Source organism: Apis laboriosa, unplaced genomic scaffold, assembly GCF_014066325.1.
Source record: "Apis laboriosa isolate Shangri-la unplaced genomic scaffold, ASM1406632v1 scaffold4_cov146, whole genome shotgun sequence".
NCBI classification, from domain to species: domain Eukaryota; kingdom Metazoa; phylum Arthropoda; class Insecta; order Hymenoptera; family Apidae; genus Apis; species Apis laboriosa.
The window spans coordinates 4,304,305-4,310,024 of record NW_025223501.1 but is presented as its reverse complement, the minus strand read 5'-3'; the positions used below and the strand labels follow the sequence as shown (position 1 = coordinate 4,310,024).

At 40.7% G+C, this 5,720-nt stretch overlaps 1 protein-coding gene across 2 annotated transcripts in view; it reads right to left on the bottom strand.

Annotated features, from left to right (window-relative positions):
• The window catches only part of LOC122716943, a 349,442-nt gene extending 344,659 nt beyond the window's left edge, over positions 1-4,783 (bottom strand). For both annotated transcript variants that reach the window (XM_043940491.1, XM_043940492.1), the window contains exon 1: positions 4,420-4,783. The gene's annotated coding sequence lies outside the window, so the exon portion shown is untranslated. The remainder of the gene's footprint in view (positions 1-4,419) is intronic.
• Positions 4,784-5,720: the final 937 nt, after the last annotated feature.

Sequence of the window (5,720 nt, the reverse complement as noted above, 5' to 3'; positions counted from 1 at the left end):
TATATATATATGTATATATGGACGCAGGTATATTTTAGGGAGATCGTTCCTGGGACCCCGAGTCACTGGAATATCCGTATTCGGCAACTCGTCCCGTTTCATTAAGGACATGTTAATGATAGTTACGAGTCGGCAGGGTGGTAGAAACGTCGGTTAATTTACCCCCGCCGCTTAATGTATGCATCACTGTTGATATTATTAAAGTTCGGACCGGAGGTGTATTCAATTAGCAACCGATACGTGTGTGGTGGCTGCGCACCTGTGTGCGGGGAGGGGCGCGTGGAGGGGAGGAGGAGGGGAGGAGGTGGTATCGACTCGCGGCGGTACGGCTGCTTCGTTTACGCGAAATTTAATACCCTTCCCTCCTCCTTCCCCTTCCCTCTCCCTCGTTGTTATTAGCGGATTTATTATTCAAAAGTGGCGGGGAACGGAGATTGAGCGGAGCACGGGTAAATCAATCGACGAGACACGAGTCTCTCGTCATCGAGATATTTTCTCTCCTTCTGTTTCTTTTCGCGTTGCGTGAGTAGGGAAGGAATTGTAAGGAATTGTGAGATTCTCGAGGAACGCGTCCCGAAAAAGTTTCGTAGGGGACAAAGAATTCAAGATGGGATTTAATAATGAAGATGGAACTAGTAAGTTTTGGAGAGAGATTTTCTCTCTCTTTTTTTAAATATTTCCATTTTCCTCCCAGATATTTGATATTTTTCATTTAAGGTGAATATTGATCCGATTTCAGTTACTAGTTAATCTCATTATTTGGAAGAAATTCCTCTTCACCGATAGTTGAATTAAGTAGATCCTTTGAGAAATGATCGTGTATTAATTGCATTTAGATCAAATCTGGAAATCTTGGATCTTTGATTTGATCAGTAACTTGCATCTTACGTTTTTAATTTCAATTTTTTACTCAACTCCGTACGCGTGCTCGAAGATCGAATTAAATTTATATAGTATAAAGCGTTATTTTATAAAGTCAGGATGTCATCCACTCGTGATAGAGAGATATCCGTACGTTTAACGAGGCGATATAATTATCGAATGAGAATTAATCTGTGATAAGGTGATGCAACGGAGGATACGATTCGTACGGCATTTTTTTATTGGAAATTAATATCGAAGATGGGGGGAGGCATAGAGAAAAATGAAAGGAAGCCAAGTAACTAATGGGACGGAAACAGACGACTTTTCAGTCCCAATTAAAACGCCGCCGCTTTGCGAGTCGCGATACGATAAATGAAAAACAAATTATTTTTCAATTAATCCGCGTATTGGCCCCGCTATTAACGATATGTATAAATTTCATTCAACGAGGATAAATCAAATATTATTATCCCCCTTTTACGTTTCCCTTTCCTTCGCGATCATTAGCGAAAGAAATTTCACCGAAAATTTTTGGAAAAATATTAAACGATAATCCGAGTAATTTTTGGGAAATTAAAAATTCGGAGAATACTCGAATGTACGTATCTTTTTTTTTTATATATTATTTTATATATTTTATAACGAGAAATTCTCTTTTCGATCGAGTAAAAAATCGTACGTACGTTTTTTTTTATATATTATTTTATATATTTTATAACGAGAAATTCTCTTTTCGATCGAGTAAAAAATCGTGGGAAAAAATTTTTGAAAGAACGATGGATTAAACGGAAAACACAAAATTAAATTTCTCTCTCATAAAATTTTTAAGAATCAAAAAAAAGGATTGCAGAAATGAAAAGAGCTTTGACCTGATCCGATATCGCGCATTGGAATCTTGGATTGAAGAAAGAAAAAAAAAAGAAATTTCAATTAAAATCAATGTATCCAGGAGATCGCTAGAAACACCCAAGAAATGCGAAAGACATGCCAAGTGGAACGAGGAGGATCGAGATACTGTCTCGAAACGTGCCAAAGGATTAAGCGGACACTGGATCCAAAAGAAGATAATAATGCATCTTGTACGAAAATGTTTCTACGTCATCCGTTATCATTACCGTTTAATGAAAAACTCCTCGTGAATATTATAACTTCTTTCGATATTAATATTTTTCAACGGCTAATTTCGCCACTCGAGAAGCTATTGCACGCATCAGCATTCACGCTACATTGGTTATCAAATAGAGGGGAGAGGATAAAAGGAAGGGAGGGAGAAAGGGATCCCTTTCATGGGGTTCTCATGAAAATTGCTCGAAAAGTTGAATTCGTAACGAAAGTTCATTCCGGCGACCGGAAACGTTAGCCAGCTTTCCTCACAGTCGTCCGTTTCCATATTTCCCTTCCGCTTCGTTGCCATAATAAACGTCGTCTCGATTCTCGGCCACCTCGGTCGGTGTTGGAAGAAAGTTGAAAATTTAAGAAAGAGAAAAATTCCACTTTGTACATAATTAACACCGACACGGCTCAACGATTCCTCTTGAAAATCAAATTAAATTGTAAATACGCTACGATCTGCTACGCTTTCTCGCAAGAAAAAGAAAAAAAAAAAAAAAAAAAGATCATTAAAATAGCACCAAAACACCTAACAATCTCTCGACAAAATTCTCCCTTTCCCATCCAACAAATCCTCCTTTTCCCACTTTTCAAATTTCAGATCAAAATCCCTGCTAACTTGAAAAGTTACGAAAGGGAAAAGAAAAGTCTCGAACACAAAGGTGCGCGGTACGTATATATATACTGTATATATATATATACTATATATCCACGTATGAAGACCACCCATTGCACGGACACCGAGCGCATTCTGCAGTAAGCAGAAGCGGTAAGCAGAGCCCTTTGCCATACCGAAAACCGAAACCGATGCCGGTTGGAAATCTCACAAAGGGAATCAGCCAGACAGTCAGACAGGCAGACAGACAGTGGAGAAAGATGGGAAGAAGGGGAAGGAGGAGGAGGAGGAGAACGGAGGGAGGGAGGGGGAAGGGAGGAGAGGTTGCATCGGGATTGAACCGGATGGCTTTAGTTCCGTACAAGTAAGATCTAATGAAGCAATTCAAACTGTAACCACAGACCGCTTCAAAGTTTTGAGAAATGCCGCGGCGCACGGGACGGCCAGTACATTACCGGCTGGTAATATCAGCCATACCGATGCCACAACTCGCCTATATCTCGCCAACTATGCCCGACGTTCGACTGCACACGCGGTACCGAGAAACACGCTCGAAACATTAGCGCTCATCGACTCTATCCCACGGAACCACCGATACAAATATAACCCGTTCGTAATTAGTGCTCCCTTTAGAACAATAACGTTCTCCGGCTAACGAGGCTCCGGAATCGGCCGCGTCGAATGGGCCGCGTAAATCTGCCGATAAATTTTGAAAAGGATGCTCGTCGATAATTCAATTTCGATTTGAGTCGCTTTAAGAGTCAGGATGCGTTTGGGAGCGAAACCCTCGAGAGTATTAAAAAAAAAAATAAGGGAGAGGGGAATTTAAAATTTTTCCACCAATCCAGCGTTGTCGACGTAGTTTTCGTTTATGATTCTTTATGAGAGGTTTAGAAGATTTTGAAAAAAAAGAAATGTTTTGTTTGAACGCGTTTATTCGTTGTGAAAAATGTTTGTCGATTTATCCTTCGTGTTCCAAAGTGAAGAAACGATGATTCTGAAAGTACCGATATAAATGAGAGAAATACATAATGCGAAAAAAAGACATTCGCGGTGATATTTATATTAAAAAGTAATCGCAAAAATCAATAATATTTCTATGAAAAATAATTAATCATCCATCATCTTGTTTTTAAAACGCTTTAAAAAAATATCACGGACACGTCATATCGAATTTGACTCCAATAACCGTTAATTTGATAAACTTGAAATTTGAAATTGAATTGAAATGAAATAAAAATCCAGTTCGAATATATGCTTCTCGTATGCGGCATGACAATAATTTGTCACGAGTGTACATGTTACGAGACTACGCGTAAAAAGCACCCGAGGGAACAGATAAGTGTGCGTTTTGATGAAATTTTTGCGTAGGAAAAATTGTAATAGAGCTGTGAATTGTACGTGAATGGTAAACAATGTTTGGATCGAGTTCAAGGACCGACGCGAAGGTTAAAGCCATTCCGCCGGCGGAATTAAGCGTCCTGATTAAAAACGTTCACAACAATTGCTTCTACGAACGAAACGTAGCCGTAGTAGTAATTGCGCACTGTACGATTGCCGGATAATAAAACGCTTCCTAAACTCGTAAACCGTCAATTCTCGTCTTTAAAAAAACGTCTAACATCCTGAAGTCACACACCAATCCCTCCGCCCTTCCCTCCCCCTCTGTCTGCCTTCCCCGAACGAATAAATTTACGAATCTCCTCCGTCGAATTTTTTCGATACACATACAATTCCTCAAAACGTTAAAAACGAACACTGTGGGAAACACCATGAGACATTTTACGCGAAAATCACCACCACCGTTAAAAATAAATAAATAAACATACCTAACTCCTCGTCGATGCGAACGTTGCGTCCGAATAAATTCTCGTAAGAATCGTAAAGAATCGTGTCCTGGATGTGTCACCAATAAAACACGGGGAAAAAACACGGGAAGAAACGAATAATAAAAAAGAAAAGAAAAAACGGTCGTCGAACACACACTACACTTATTCGCGATGTATGTCGCGAGACGGGTGAAAAAAAATATCCAAGGTTTGACGGTTTCACTGCGGGGGAATACTTTTACTTGTCCACGGTGATCTCCGCCACGTTTCAAGGGCTACGCCGATGCGACGGTTTCGTTGGAAACGATGGTGTCGTCGGTCACGTTTACATCTCGCCACCGGTTGCGGCTCGAGGCGACGTGGATCGAATCGCGGTCCGCCGATAACTACCGACGACGCCGGGTCGGCAGGCAGGCAACGCGACCAACCCCGAACGCCGCGCATGCGCGCTACCATACGAGCGCGCCACCCCACTCTCAGTCGCGCTCGCACAATGCTTCGGGAGAGGCGACGCTCGCGACAAAGGACGCCTTTTCCGCCGCTGTTTTCCCAAAACCAACGACTCGCGACGTGTCGTGATACGCGTGTAACGAGGATGAGTTAGGATGCCGGAGAGATTTTTCTGGTCAGCTTGGACGATTATATTTGAATAGTTTCTCTCTTGAAAAGAAATGGAATGATTTAAAATAAAACGTTTCTCGCGGTTTCTTTTAACTTCTTTGGGGATATTGACGTTTAGTTATTTTTTTTTTAATTATTCCGAGTAAAAAGAAAGAATTAAAATCCGTTCGAGAATTCTTCGCAACAGAATCTTTTTTAATAATAAGATTGGGAAAGAAAGGGAAGTATGTTTTTAACGAACGTCTTATAACGAAGAGCGAGTGATACTCGGATAATATTCCCATTAGAGATCTTTTAGAGAAAACAAAATGTTCGATCTTTTCTTCGGTATCATTTTTATCAAACTCGAGTGATATACGATCAAATAAGGAGAAAAAAAGAAAGAAAGAAAAAAGGAGATGAAAAATTGCTCATCGAGAAACTTTCTCGTGGACCAATATGGCGACAAAAGAATGGCATCTTTTTTTTTTTTTTTTACACTCGCAAGTTCTCACGTTTGACCACCTACTACGTGACATACATGCGCGCGAGCAATGACACACATCATTGACACGCGTCAAGCGTGGACCTGCCTTAAGTGGTTCCCCTAAGTTCTGGTGGTAAGCCATCGGGGAAATGTTTAAACGTGTCCACCAGCTTGGCAAGCCAGCTACGAAATTGCACAGCGTTCTATACTCGAC